This window comes from Acinonyx jubatus, chromosome F2 (genome assembly GCF_027475565.1).
Source record: "Acinonyx jubatus isolate Ajub_Pintada_27869175 chromosome F2, VMU_Ajub_asm_v1.0, whole genome shotgun sequence".
In the NCBI taxonomy this organism is placed as follows: Eukaryota; Metazoa; Chordata; class Mammalia; order Carnivora; family Felidae; genus Acinonyx; species Acinonyx jubatus.
Window position 1 is genome coordinate 40,024,801 of NC_069394.1, and position 15,982 is coordinate 40,040,782.

Sequence of the window (15,982 nt, forward strand, 5' to 3'; positions counted from 1 at the left end):
TGCAGATGTTAGTTACAAGGGCACATTTATGATTTGAGTGCTTTTCTGTATGTATACTATACTTCAAAATAAAATCTATTTACAGTCCAAAAACCTTCTGGGATTATGACTGAGATTGCATTATGTTTATATTTTGGGGGAGAATAAATTTTTTTGTGATATTAACTCTCCTGAACAAATGGTGTTAACATTTATTCAGATTTTCTTTTTTTTTTCACATATTTCTCTACCTTTCTTTTATATTCTTCCTTCAATATTTTAAAGATTTTGCCACTAAAATTGAGTTTTTTTCTCATTTCTAGTTTTTTTTTTTCAACATTTATTTATTTTTTGGGACAGAGAGAGACAGAGCATGAACGGGGGAGGGGCAGAGAGAGAGGGAGACACAGAATCGGAAACAGGCTCCAGGCTCTGAGCCATCAGCCCAGAGCCCTACACGGGGCTCGAACTCACGGACCGCGAGATGGTGACCTGGCTGAAGTCAGACGCTTAACCGACTGCGCCACCCAGGCGCCCCTCATTTCTAGTTTTTGATGAACATACTATAGTATGGAGAAGTGACTAATTTTTGTGTGCATTTTTGTAGGTCTTGCTATCTTACCAAATTCCTCATTAATTTGAGGGTTTTTTGTCGTTGTTTTGTTTTTTGTTTTTCGTTTTTTAAACTACAGTGTCCTAGGCTTTCTAATAATGCAATCATGTCATTGGTTGGAAGAAAATATTGTCAAATATTCATATCAATTACTTAACTTTATGTTCTTCCTGTATTTCCTAAACATATCCAAGGCAAAGTTAAATAGTAATAGCAGGTGTAAATCTGGAAAAAAAAGAGAGAAGCATGAGCAAAAAGAAATATTCCAATACTTTCTTTTTTCAAAATTTATATGAATCACTTCATTTTCTTACCTTATTATATTTGTCTGACTCTCTAAATCTCTAGGAAAATATTTAATTAAAATGGCAATAGTGAGCATTCTTGTCTGGTTCTTGATTTTAATTGAAATGCTTTTGGTATTTTTCCAATTAGAATGATATTAGCTATTGGTTTTTGATAGAAACTTTATTATATCTAACAACTGTCATTTTATTCTTATTTTCCATAAAGCTTAAATAGGCATGGCAGCTGAATTTTATCAAATGCCTTTTCAGGAACTATTGATAGCATGATAAGCTTTTTCACCTTTAATTTATTGATGGAGGTATTTATGTTGATAGATTTCTTGATGTTATGCTTTGTAATTCTAGACTAAATTCTATTTAGTTACAGTGTATTATTCTTTGGCCACGTCACTAGATTTTATTTGTTAATATTTTATTTAGAATTTGGGCATCTATAGCTGTAAGTAAGATTGGCCTACAGTTTCCTTTTATGTATTATCCTAATCAGATTTCAGTATTAAAATTATGCCTGCTTCATAAAATAAATTGAGAAGCTTTCATTTTTTTCCCCCATGGTTTATAGTAAGTTAATTAACATCAAAATTATCTGTTCTTTGAAGATTAGAAAACTGAGCTGTGGAACCATCTGTCCTGATACCCTTTTTAATGGTAGAAAACTTTAATATCTTTCTCCTCTCCCTCACTATAATTAGTCATTCAGGTTTTCACTTCTTGGATTGATTTTGGTAATTTCCTCTAGATCTTCAAATTTATTGTCATAGAATTAGCATATGATCAACTATTATAATTATTTTAATCTCTTCTGTATCTGTGATGATGGCTCTTTTTCATTCCCTCTGTTGTTTCTTTTTTGTTCTCTCTTTCATCAGACTTGAGAGGGGGTTATCAATTTTGTTGAATTTTTAATTCTTTAAATAAGAATTTTAGGTTGCAGTCCTTTGCTCTCAAAGGTCCATAAATGTTATGCACCTAGGTTCCCATTCAGCTGAGTGAAGTGCCAACCTGATTCTCCTTCCTTGTTCTTTTTACGTGTGAACCCGATAGAATTTGTTAAAACTCCCAAGACAGTTCCTGCTCTTTCCTCATCGGCAGGAAATCTTGTTTCACTGTTGAATTCTGGCCTGTTTTGCAGCTGTTTCTCCTTCTCCTTCTGGAATTGCTGTTTTCCCTTAGGGTGGCCATCTCTTTGTGTCAGCTCTGTGGTTTTTGTTTCTTCTGCTTGATCCTCCAGGCCCTGACTGGAGTCTCACCACTGACTATCCTACTCATATTACCTAATTCAATTGCTGTAATTTGGAAATCATATTGTTTGTTTAATTCCAGGCTGTCTCAGGGGCGTCTGGGTGGCTCAGTCGGTTAAGCGGCTGACTTCGGCTCAGGTGATGATCTCGCGGTCCGTGAGTTTGAGCCCCGCGTCGGGCTCTGTGTTGACCGCTCAGAGCCTGGAGCCTGTTTCAGATCCTGTGTCTCCCTCTCTCTCTGACCCTCCCCCGTTCATGCTCTGTCTCTCTCTGTCTCAAAACTAAATAAACGTTAAAAAAAAAAAAAAAAACTTAAAAAATAAATTCCAGGCTGTCTTTTGAAGACTTTTTTTTTTAACTTTATTTATTTTGAGAGAGAAAGAGAGCATCTGAGAACAGGGGAGGGGCAGAGAGAGAGGGAGAGAGAGGATCCCGAACAAGCTCCACACTGTCAGCCGGACTCAGGGGTCGGTCCCACACACCAGGAGAACATGACCTGAGCTGAAATCAGGAGTCGGACACTTAACTGACTGAGCTACCCAGGCATTCCGAAACTTTTCTTAAATCTCATCAGCTTCTCTTATTTATTTATAGACCATCTCCTCCAGTGGTGGTAATTTTTTTGAGCCTTTATGTTTTGTGTTCTAATTGCTTTATCATCTCTCTCTCTCTCTCTCTCTCTCTCTCTCTAGCTGTTGTCCTTCTCTGACATATTATTTTCCTTTGTTCCTTGGGGCTCAGGTATAGCTGCTAAGAACCCTCTGTAGTATCATTTACAAGAGCACTAGAAAGCCCCACGGTCTCTGTCCCGAGGGCTGGCAGTGGAGCCAAGAGTAGTTTGTTAGATCCCTGTGAAGGCACCACAGGAAGGAGGCTTTTTATGTTTCCCATCTTTTCGTGAGTTCCCAACCTCAGGGATAGAGTGGCATCAACCTCCCATTGCAGTGCTCGAGTTGGGCTATACAAGTGGATACAGACATTCTCCTAGGGTGGACAGTCCCTCAGGGCTAGCTTACCTGAGTCCCTGAGACACTGGTGGCCACGATCTCATATGGCCCAGAGGGGAGAAAGCCACTTAGCTGCCAGGGGCCCCCTTACCAGTTGCTAACATCTGTCTGGGTTAGGTAAAATAGACCAGCTGGAATTGTGGCTGGGAGGGCGAGAAGTCAGGACATCTTCCCCAATTCCTGCTCATTTTTACAAGTCAAAACTCAATCCATCCTTAAAAGGGTATTCACAAAAACCACTTCCTCTATGAATTCCTTCCTGACCTTTCTGTCCCAGTGGGTCTCAAAGGGCTGAAATTGGAATCTCCTGAAGAACTTTAATAATTACCAACGCTTGGGGCTCCAAGACTGATTTAACAGGTTGGGCTCTGAGATCTTTCAAGCCCTTGTGGGAACTGTACCATGGCAGCCAGCACTGGGCATCACTGATTTCACTTGATGTGATTGTTCCTTCTCACGAAAGCACTCGATCTTTTCTGTATTATTCCTTTTGTGTACTTCTTGCATCCTTCCCCAAGTAAGCTTCTTGAGCTCATGTTCACTTATTTGCTCAACAACCATTCACTTCCTCACTTCGCTCATTCATGAATTCATTCAACAAACATTTAGTGTCTACCATACTCCAGGTGGCAGGCCCTGGAAGATTCAAAGATGAATAAAAGTCTTTTTTTTTTAATGTTTATTTTTGAGAGAGACAGAGACAGAGCGCAAGTGGGGGAGGGGCAGAGAAACATGGAGATACAGAATCCGAAGCAGCTGTTAGCATAGAGCCCAATGCGGGCTCAAACCCATGAATCATGACATCATGACCTGAGCTGAAGTCGGAAGCTTAACGGACTGAGCCACCCAGGAGCCCCGGGTAAAAGTCTTTATATAAATGTATTTACACATTTCTGTGAGTTCAGTTAATGTTTTTCAAATAGAAATGATCTTTTCCTTGCACTTTTCACAAACGTAAACTGAGAAAAAATTGGTATGGACTGCTCAACCCCCGGCCCTGAAAAGTGCTTTTGTGACTGAAGGTGCTATCACAAATTCAATTTTTTAAGCCCCAGATGAAAAAAGACTGCAGTGTCAATTGTTGACAGAGACAAACGGGAAAAGCCAGAAAGATCTGTGAATAGGGAAGCTTCAAAAATCACACAGCATGCAGACTCGTGTCGATAACATCTGCAGCTTACTAACCTAGAAGTTAAACTCCCCTAAAAATGGATGGCAAAGTTCCCTTTTCTTGCCATAAATTTCTCTCTCTCTTTTTTTCTCAGAACTAGGTACATTCATAGGTACTATATGAATAATGGTTACTCCGAGTCATGGAAATGAAACAAAAACATTTCTAACTACTAAGTTTTTGGTGCAGTCTAATGTTGGCAGATCGCTCGTGCACACTGGCTAGGAGGCATTACCATGGTGGGGTAAAGCCCGAGAACTGGCTGGTGAAGTTCTGGCATTTCTTGGCCATTTCCTTCCCTATGTCATGAGCACCTCTCACACACAGCAAGGAGCCCAGGTGATCTCTGTCCATCCTGAGTGAACCTATATGTGGACAAGCTCTCAGAAACATGCGGACAGAATGCCAGAGGAAGGGCTGTCTGTGAAGAGAGGCTGCTTTTAAACTAAATTCCACAAGTACCAAGAAGGGCAAGGAAAATTGGCTCGAGTTAGCATAAGAAATGCCACCACATAGTTGTTGTTTTGTTTTTCCTTCCCTTAACTTACTGCATTTGAAGTCACATCTCACCTATCTGGGGCCTACCCAAAAACCAAGAAAGAAACAAAAAAGGGCTCTAACCATAGCTGGCCATGGCAGAAGTTCTGCCACGAGGACACTCCAGCACTTTGGGTCTGGGAAGACCCAGCTTTCGTCCAATATTTGCTCTTATTCAAACACTTCAAACTTGAGCAACTTTGAGAATCTAGTTATCCAAACCTAAATGGATAATTACACAGTGGAAGGGATATAGAGGATGCTATATAACGTGCATACTGGCAGCCATGAGAAGCAGGCAGAAGATGCAATAAAGGAAAGGTGCATACAGGGGCATTTCTCCATCTTTTCAGCCCATTCTATTCTCAGTAGATAGTTTCTGACACCTGGCTCCAGGTAGATATATCTTCCCTCCTTGCCACAGGCTGAGTTGTCTGCAAAGCAGACTCTGAGATAGAGTTTGGAATACAGGATGTTTATTACAGAGTGGCCATGACATCCAATTGTGGAAGGGAAGGGAAGAAAGTCGGAGTGGGCAGAGGGAAAGTTCGGGCTACAATGTGGTCTAACAAGAGCCTTGGCCAACTCCATGGGAAAAATTGAAGCTAGTCCTGAGTTGCCAAACTCCCAAGTTGGTTGTCATCAGCTGGATCAAGATGGGCATGCCTTTATAGTCCTGCATCAACAGTCACTGAGTATAGGCTGTCTGGGTTCCTTGGGTGAAGAGGCTCTTCTGGAGGTGCTGACAGATGAAGGCTCTCTGCTGATAACACTCCATACAGCTGAGGCAAGTCCTTCATCAAGGGGGACCTGGGTGGCACATCAATGTCCACGGTGTTCCTTGATACCCATCCTGGAGGATTAGGATATCCTGACCTTGTCTCATTTGATTGATGGCTGTGACAGAGACATCTGATCATTTGCCAAATATCCATTCCAGATATTTGGATAAGGGTAGCAAGGTACTCAGCTAGAATATATATTTCCCTCTCTTCCTTGTCAATAAGTGTAGCCATGTGCTTTGGCCAATGAGATATAAACAACAATGTTGTATGGAAGATGTAAGGATTTTGTACAGTTGCTGACTCAGCCTTCACCCTTCTTTTCTCCATTCTGCTGTTTTGCTACCTGTAATGTGGGCATGATAGATGAGTTCTTGCAGCAATCTTGGACCACGAGGTAGCTGGAAGAATGGGACATACGCAGATCATAATATTCAATTCGTAAGACATTCCTCCTTGGGATAAAGTCTGGAATTCTCTACACGGCCTTCGAGCCCCTCCCAGTTCTGCCCCTAACTCCCCACCCTTATCTTTCACCACTCCTTCCCTGGCTCCCCCAGACCCAGCCTTACCCAGCTACTCTACTGCCTGGAAACCCTCCTCTAACTGGGTCTAGATAATTCCTCCTCACCTTTCAGATGACGCAAAGTCTATAATTCCTCCTCGAAGCATTCACTACCCTCTCTCTCAGTCTGGGTTAGATGCCTTTTTTATCTTTTTATTTTTTATTTTTTACTTCCTTAAGGGCATGGAATGCAGAGATGCCCAATATATATTTGTTGAATGAATGAATAAATGAATGGCTAACTCTCACCAATGTAAGAGGGTTGGGATAAACTGGCTACTGTTCTTTTTCTGTTACTTAACTCCAGGGTCCACCATTGGGAGAAATCCTACCCTATTGCCTTGGTATGGGCAGCACCAAGCCCAATGTACTGCATACCTTAGGTACTCAATATGTGATGATGGAGGGCTAGAGGGAGGTAGGAATCGAGATGAGAAGAACAGTGTGAGCCCAGGTTTGGAGGCAGTGTGTCCCAGGATAGTGAGTGCAACATTCGGCTCAGAAGAAAAATCATTTTATAGGCCATTTACTCCATTTGAGCAGTAAGTCTGGCTTATATCACTGGGCATCTCGATTACAGGCATTTACTGAGTCCCTCCTGCCCCTACACTGTTAAAACAAAATATAAAAGAATCTGCAGCTTCTGCAACCCGCTATTCTGTGAACATCAGTAATCCCCATGGGCTCAGCGCCAATGGCCATCAATAGCTATTCACAGAAATTCCTAGGATCCCAAATTGAAGGGATTTGGTATGTTAGATGGACTTCATTCACCTTCAGAAAGGTGAGATTTGCCTGAATGTTCATGTCAACTTGAAATGATCTCCTGAACAGCTATGCCATCATGAGCAACTTAAATTTTTTTTTAACATTTATTTATTATTGAGAGACAGAGAGAGGGAGAGACAGAATGCGAGCGGGGGAAGGGCAGAGAGAGAGGGAGACACAGAATCCAAAGCAGGCTCCAGGCTCTGAGCTGTCAGCACAGAGCCCGACGCAGGGCTGGAACCCACAAACCGCGAGATCATGACCTGAGCCGAAGTCGGACACTCAACCGACTGAGCCACCCAGGCGCCCCCATCATGAGCAACTTAAAAGGAGATTTTTATTTTCTTACTGCAGTATCTTATTTTATGGTAATATGGAACTCATGAAGCTGGACTTCACATACCAGTTTGTAGGAGAGGCTTCTTTGTACAGCTGCAGCGATGGCACTTGCTTCTGCCTGTGAGACACTCTTTTCCAGGGAGCCAGGGTATACTCCCAGTGAAAGACACAGGGTCAGGGGATGGATGCCCTTAGTTCTGAATCCTGGCTCTCTCTCTCTCTTCACATGGATTTAGTGCCCTCCACCTCCGCATCTGTAGAATAAGGAAATAAGATGACTCTACCTCCTACAGTAGTTTTGAGGATTCTGTGAGGCAATGTATGGGAACTTAGAACAGGAACAGGTACATGACAGATGCTTAGTAATGTTCCCCCTCTCATCATCATCATTCCTATAAAAGAATCATAACTGACCGTGAAGTATGGGGGGCTCAGGTCAAAAGCAGCTGTTCTTAGAGGCACTTCCCTTAAGTTTTTCATTATGTTAGGTCACTCGTGCATAGACACAGTTAATATTAAGTTTAGGTAGGCTGACTAATACATCCCACCAAAGATATCCATGTCCTAATCTCTGGGACTTGTGAAGGTCACCTTAAATGGCAAAGAAGGACTCTGAAGATGTCATTCAGTTAAGGAAGTTGAGATAGGGAGATCATCCTGGATTATCCACGGAGACCATAAATGCAGTCACGTGTATCCTGATAAAAGGAGGAAGGAGATTTGGCACACATGGAAGAGAAACCAATGAGACCCCAGAGTGATGAGGTGACAAGCCAAGGACTGCCATAAGCCACCAGTATGGGAACTTATCAGTTGGAAGAGATACAGAATAGTTTCTCTTTTGGAACCTTTGGAGAGAGCACGGCCCTGATGACACCTTGCTTTCAGCCAAGTGAGACTGATTTTGTTTTTGTTTTTGAAGTTTATTTATTTATTTTGAGAGAGAGTGTGTGTGTCAGCAGGGGAGGGGCAGGGAGAGAGGGAGAGAGAATCCCACGCAGACTCCGTGCTGTTAGCAGGAAGCTGCAAAGCCCCACTTAGATCTCAATCCCATGAACTGTGAAATCACGAACTGAGCTGAAACCAAGAGTCAGATGCTTTAATTCCCTGAGCCACCCAGGCGCCCCTGATTTTGGACTTCTGGTCTCCAGAACTTTGAGAGAATTTGTTTCTATTGTTTTAAGTCACCAAGTTGTGGTAATTTGTTATAGTAGCCATGGAAACTAATATGCCACTTATCTTAACTATTTGGTTGAATTATTGCAACAGCTGTTTATAATTTTTATTTTTTCTGTTTGTTTTTAAGGTTCCTGCCCTCATCTTTTATGTCATTTTGAGGAAAAAAGCATGCGAAATTAATGAACCTAGGATTCAAGTTATAAGTAGCAAATTTTGATGCCTTTTTCTTTAAATTTATTGAACAGTAAAGAGTTGTTTTGCTCAATATTAATCATCTGATGAGTTCTTTGGTGCTTCAGTACAATTCATATTTTAATACTTAATTGGTATTTTGGTCTTTAATAAAGAATCTGAATTTAGAGGGTTAAGTAACCCACATCTGAGGGTTAAGTAAGAGTTACTTTGTCTTCCTCATAATAAGTTGTTTAAAAAGCCAATTACTTATTACTGTTCTGTCTAATAGAGTTAAGTGTTGAAAACAATTGGTTTTTACTTTAACATGAAGTTTAGGTTTTTCACAGTAAAATCATAACCTGGAAAGTAGTAAGACACCTTGTTGCTCTTCTAACTTTTCTGGAAAAGGTTTCAGGGACAAGTGAGCAGAATGTTTTAAACTGTGTGCACTCAGGGGAGGAACATGAATTCAGGGTCCCTGGGACTGGCCACTCTATCTTCTTTGTCCACCAAATAAACCCACTTTTTTGTGATGGTCATCGGATTCCTATAAGAGATTCAGGCCTTTTCTCCTTGTAAAAATGCACATGCAGTTGATTTTCCTTATTGATAGTATTTATGTTCTATAAAATCAGAATACTGAATTAGAAAATACTGAACCCTGACTCCTAGGGGAAACGTCCAGTTAGGTTCCTGCAAGCCTCTGGTCACATTTTTATCAACTGATCAGTACATAACCTTATTTTATATATGTTCTGTTTAAGGCCACCTCACTGAGTATATGTTGTTGATTTGTTAACAGTGAACTCCACCAACAGCACCTGAGCTCATGCTCGAATGAAGCTTATCTAACACACATATTTTCTCCATCACACATATCACAGCTTTCTTGTGCTGATGAGCACTAGACAGCCCTTCTGTGCTGTACTTGAATCCTTTTAAACAGCAAAATCACCAAAAAGGGCACAAAAATGCAAAAAAAAAAAATGCCACTAAAAGAACCACACACACAAAATAGATACTTGTTTCCACTACTGAAATAAGCTGAAACATAATGAAAACAAATAGACACGATTGGCCTGCTTGGCCCCAGCTGAGAAGATGTGTTTCAGTGACTCAACCTTTAGGTCGCCTCTGCACATATCCGTGAATGAACGCAAAAGTGCTGGTGAGGTTACAAATAAATTTCAGTGAGTAGGAAAATTTGAAAACACAGAATCCGTAAATAATAAGGATCACATGTACTTTACAGTAAGCTAACAAAGCAGGCTTTACCAGCAATGGACACTTTAACGTGAAGTGACTTTCTTCAAAATTGTAAACTGAGCCTGTGCTCAGAGGAAGATGTGGTTCTCTTTGTGAAGGAGCTTGAGTCTGGTTAGGGAATGGGGCATGGGAACAGATGTCTGCATCTCTAGTACCATTACAGAGCTGGTTCAAGCACCTTGGAGCACATCTAGAGGAGCCATATTGAATCCTCCCCAACTGGGTGAAGCAAGTATGTGAGGGAGAATGACGGAGCTCCTTCCTGACAGCAGGTCTCTATGAAGGCAGAGGAAGAATCCAGAGGTGCTAGGATCCCTGGAGACAGAAATGGTGTTAAGGGAAGAGAAAGAAAAAAGGGAATAAAGCCGTGTTTGTTTTCTTCACAATTTTGTTTGTAGTCTGCACTCTTTTGTACTATTAACAGCTGTGGAAAGGCTTTAGACATATACAATCTGATGAATTTTCCTTGATATATCAAGTCACAGGAGAAAATTAAACATAAAGAGGATTCAGTTAGGCAAGGGCAAAATGCTTTGTGGAATGATCTAAGGTCCTTAATATAATTGTTGTGACACAGGATCTAGAGATAAAAGGTGCATGTGATCTTATAAAGACTTACTTTTGCATTTTCCAGAAAGGATTGAGAAATTTGTCCCAGGTCTAAAAGTGGCAAGCCTAGAACTAGGGTTTCCTAATGTCAGTTTTCACTCTGCATCATTTTAAAAAATAAACTATTTTTGAACACAGTTTAAGGTTCATAGCAAAACTGAGCCAAAAGTATAGAATTTCACTTACACTCTGCCCCCAATTCTTCCTCATTTTCAACATCCCCCACCAGAGTGGTACATTTGTTAAGACCCATCAACACATCACAATCACCCAAAGCCCTTGGTTTATATTCAGGTTTGCTTTTGGTGATGTATATTCTAAGGGTTCTGACAAATGTATAATGATGTGACCCACCATTATAGTATCGTTTCACTGCCTTAAAGAACCTTTGTGTTCCCCCTATTCATCCCCAACTTACCCCTAACCCCTGACAACCACTGATCTTTTATTATCTCTAGTTTTGCCTTCTACAGAATGTCATATAGTTGGAATCATACCACACATAGCCTTTTCAGATTGGCTTCTTTCGTAGTGATACACATTTAAGTTTCCTCAAGGTCTGTTCATGGATTTAAAGCTTATTTATTCTTAGTGCTGATTAATGTTCCTTTGTCTGGATGTGGCAGTGTACTTATCCACTTACCTACTGAAGGACATCTTGGTGCGTCCAAGTTTGGACAATTAGGAATAAATTGCTGCCACAAACCACAGTGCAGGTTTTGGTGTTGGCATAAAGTTTTCAACTCCTTTGGGTGAATACTAAGGAACATGATTGCTGGGTTATATGGTAAGGGTATGCTTAGTTTTGTAAGAAAAAGCCACACTAGCTTTCATGGTGACTGTAGTATTTTGTATTCCTACCAGCAATGAATGAGAATTCTGTCACTCTACATCCTCACCAGCCTTTGGTGGTGTCAGTGTTCTGGATTTTGGCTATCCTAACAGGTTTGTCGTGGTATCTCACGGTTTTAATTTGCATTTCCCTGATGACATATGATGCAGAGTATCTTTTCATGTACCCATTTGCAATCTGTATATATTCTCTGGTAAGATGTCTGTTAAGGTCTTTGACATATTTTTAACTAGGGTTGTTTGTTTTCTTATTGTTCACTTAAAAATTTTTTTAATGTTTATTTATTTATTTTGAGAGAGTGCAAGCAGGGGAGGGACAGAGAGAAGGAGAGAGAGGATCCCAAGTAGGTTCGAAGCTCAGCACAGAGTCCAACGTGGGGCCTGATCTCATGAACCACGAGATCATGACCTGAGGCAAAATCAAGAGTCAGATGCTTAGCCAACTGAGCCACGCAGGTGCCCCTTCTTGTTGGCTTTTAAGAGTTCTTCATATATTCTGAGTACAGATCCTTTATCAGATATGCCTTTTGCAGGTATTTCCTCCCAATATGTGGTGTGCCTTCTCATTCTCTTGACACTACATCATATTTTGGCACAGTGTAGATATTCCATGAATATTAGTTAAATGAAATTAGTTAGTGGCACTTTATCCCTGAAACTAAAATAGAAGCCTGTAATCTGTTCTGGGTGCTGGTTACATGTGGGTGTTCATTTTGTTCATTCATCAAGATGTATACATTTTTCTCTATATGGGTTATAAGCTTCAAAAAACAAGTAGAAAAGTAGAAGTCCATTGGAAAACACAATCTGAAAGACAAAGTTCCAGTTTATATGAAATGTCTATCCTTCTGAAGGAGAGCAAATTAGAATCTTAAAGGGACCTTAGAAATAATCTTGTCCAGTTTTCATGTTTGACAGACGACAAAACTTAAAGATAAAGGGACAGTCTGACCTATCACTTCAACTTGGGCCTTTCAACAGGAGCAGTGTCTAAACAGTAGACCAACAGACCTAGAATCTGATAGACCTGCACTTTGAGCCTCAATTTTCTCATCAGTATAATGGTGATGATAAGAATACACTGATCTCACGGGGTGGTTATAAGGTTTAAATAATCATAACGTGTGGGAAGCACCAAGCTTATGTTGGTGCAGAGTATGTATGATGTGCTCAGCAAATGGCTGTTTTTGATGTCTTTCCTCAAGCACAGCACTTTACACATAGGGTTTGTCTAATAAATACTTGCTGAATTCTATTCTATATTTTCATTTGGAAAGAGAGAGGGGAAAGGTGATAGTGATTTTAGCATGCATATCCAAGTTCAAATAGGACGGCACATGTTCAAAAATTTAAAGTTCTACTTGGAATCTAAAATAACAGCAAGCTACAAAACTGTACATTTATAAAGAAATGGGTGGGGGTGCCTGGGTGGCTCAGTTGGTTAAGCATCTGACTCTTGATTTCTGCTCAGGTCATGATCTCATGGTTCATGAGATAGAATCCCGTGTTGGGCCCTGTGCTGAGCGTGGAACCTGCTTGGGATTCTCTCTGTCCTCTCTCCCTGCCCCTCCCCTGCTCATGCACGTGTACTCTCTCTCTTTCTCAAAATAAATAGGAAGGAAGGAAGGAAGGAAGGAAGGAAGGAAGGAAGGAAGGAAGGAAGGAAGGAAGGAAGGAAGGAAGGAGAAAGAAGAAAGAAAGAAAGAAAGAAAGAAAGAAAGAAAGAAAGAAAGAAAGAAAGAAAGTAAGTTGGATGGATGGATGGCAGTATTTCCAGGATCTTAAAATGTTGATATTTACACAGTGAATGTTCAGCATTTGCTTTTCATGCCAAGACCCCACCAGCCGCTTTCATGCTCTTTCCCCGCCCCAACTCCCTCTCATTCCAGCCCCAGACTCCAAAGCCACTTCTCTGGGTAAGATCCTGGTGTGGGTGTTGGGGAGGCGTAAGCTTCACAGGGAAAACTCGGCCAGTGGCTTATCTCTTACGTTTATTGTTCCTGAGAGTGTTTGCATTTTTATATTTTAAACAACTACTAGTGTAAATTTGTTAAATATAAACATTTAAAATACGCTATGTTTTTAAAAACCCTGTTTTGGCATTTCCTCATTTCCACCAGAAGCTTGAAAGACAGAAAGTGGCTTAGAGCCTCCCTTAGCCTCCAAAAGACCCTGTCACAACACCAACAGTAGCAAGATAGTAATAACGAAGCAACAACTAGCACTCACTGAGCAGGAGAGCAGAGGGGTGGTGAAGAATGTGGGTTCTGGGACCCATTACCTACATTCAATACCAGCCTCATTCTGGCTAGTGACCTCTGAGAAGTTCCTGCAATTCTCACTCACATTGAACACGAGGATATTAGTAACAGACTCTTCTTAATAAGGCAGTCGTGAGGCTCATATGTGTTAAAATACAATGCACTTAGGACAGAGCCTGACGTCTAATAAGCACATAATAAGCAGTCATATGTATATAGATAATACTTTTTAACTTAAATGTGGTTTCCCTGGACTCTTGTAACAACTCAATGAGATAGGTTGCTTTATCATTCTAATTTTACAGATAATGGAGCTGAGGCCTAGAAAGATTAAGTCACTTGCCTGCGGTTACACTGCTAGTAAGTGGCCCAGAAAGGCCTCCTTGACAGTCAAGTCTACATCTATTACCACTCTGCCTTGTTGCATTATTTATAATAGTGGAAAATTGAGGAACAACCTAAAAGCCTAATAAAAGTGAACGGTTAAATAAACTATGGTGCATCTGCATGATGAAATGCAGCCAATAAATATGACATTTGTAAACTGGGCACAGTGACGGCAAAGCCCTGCTCCCTGGCACAGCAAGAGGCCAGGCTTGGGCATGCAGGGACATCTCTGATCACCACGGGGTGTCCTGTCCTGGGAGGCCGTCCCCACTCTGCCCCTCGTCTTGCTGAGAATGGAGGCCCTGATGGCAAATGCCTGCTTTCCTTCCATGATGTTTGTAGACAATCTCCATTCTCTCTGATATCTTCCCCAGCCTTCCTCCGCTTCCAGGAAATGTCCCGAATGACCTCAGCCCAGGAGTAACTCTCCTTCCGCTGTTCTGGTTTAGCAGTTATTGGATGCATTTGCAATTTACTCTGGCGCGAGTGTCTTCACAGTGCTTGGAGGACAGGATTGAGTCCTACATTCTTGGCCCACTCCCAGGGCCTGATACAGTGCATTCAATAAATATTGTATAATAATAATAATAGCTCACATTCATTAACAGCTTGCTATATACTCAGCCCTGGGTAAGCATTTTATGGGTTTTCAGGAAGCCAAGACAAATAGGAGAAAAAAGGAAAAGAGCCACATTTCCCCTCATCCTTCTCTTACCCCTGCCTGAGAGGCCAGCAGAACAAATAAGGGACAACAGATTAAAGCCAGTTTCATGCTACATGTGAGGCTTATGAGGGGAGATAAGACCTTGCTATGTCACTTAAATTCCCTAAGTCATATTTAACCTCACTCGTATTAATTAGCACCCCTGTCATGGGATTGTTGGTAGGATTAGAGATAATACAGATGTTTACTGTTTAGCACACGTTAATCGCTTAACAAACATTAACAATATTTCTGGGGAAATGGGGCAAGGGCCCTAATCAGAGCTGCAGGGCAGAGATATCAAGAGTGTGGGACACTGCCATCTCTACAATCCTCGTTTCTGTAAGGGAGTATAGGACAGACTCTAACCAGCCTCCCCCAAATGCAGGGTTGGTGGAACAAGAGGGAACAGGTTACCTAGCAATGGCCAAGAGCTGCCATGAATCCACTCCTATTCAGTCATCCTGAGAAGATTCCAAAACACTTGATGACTGAGGTCATGGGCCTTTTGAACCTCCTCCTTCTGACACAGGTGGCAACCGTTCCAAACCTGGGATGATGAGGTGGGGGTGGTTGATTCCCTGGGCCCTCAACCTTTCTCCGCCCAGGAGAAAGGTGAGTAGTGTGGCCTAAAGGCACCTGGCTATTCAAGAGTTTTACTGGGGCCAAGTTGAGACAGGCCAAGTGGGGAAAGGATGAGGAATGGGAAACCTCGCAGTTGGATAGACGGAACACTGACGTCGGACTCAGTTCTATGCCAGTACTTAATATTTAACTCACAGTACTCATTTCATCCTCCTGGCCATGAGCATGAAACAGAGACTATGATTTCTAGTAATGTGCTTAGGGGAGAAGGAAGAAACCGAGGCACTCAACGGCTTGAAAACTTGACTGAAGTCTCCAAGTTGGTAAGCGGCATAGCCAGTATCTGAATCCAGGCAGTGTGGTGCCAGAGCCCATGCTCCTACCCACCAGGCCTGCGTGTGTGCATGCATGTGCATGTGGGTGCACACATGTATGTGTGTGTGTGTGTGTGTGCGCACATGTGTGTGCTGGTTGGTTGGTTGGGGCATCAGATTATGAGCCTGTCACAGGAGCACCTCACTCTGTGTGTGGCAGGGGCAGGTGACTTTCCAGCCCTGGGCCTGACCCGTGTCCCACAGTCTTCTCTGCCTCCTGCAGAGCAGCCGTTCCTTCCCCCACCCATTCACGCTCCTCTTCTCTTCCACTTTGACCATCAC

General features: G+C 41.8%; 1 long non-coding RNA gene across 1 annotated transcript; it reads right to left on the bottom strand.

Moving 5' to 3' along the window:
- Nucleotides 1-517: 517 nt before the first annotated feature.
- Nucleotides 518-7,559, bottom strand: LOC128312825 (uncharacterized). The gene is made up of 2 exons (XR_008292622.1): nt 7,375-7,559; nt 518-817 (listed from the first exon to the last, which is right to left on the bottom strand). It is a non-coding gene; the product is annotated as an uncharacterized LOC128312825 (long non-coding RNA).
- Nucleotides 7,560-15,982: the final 8,423 nt, after the last annotated feature.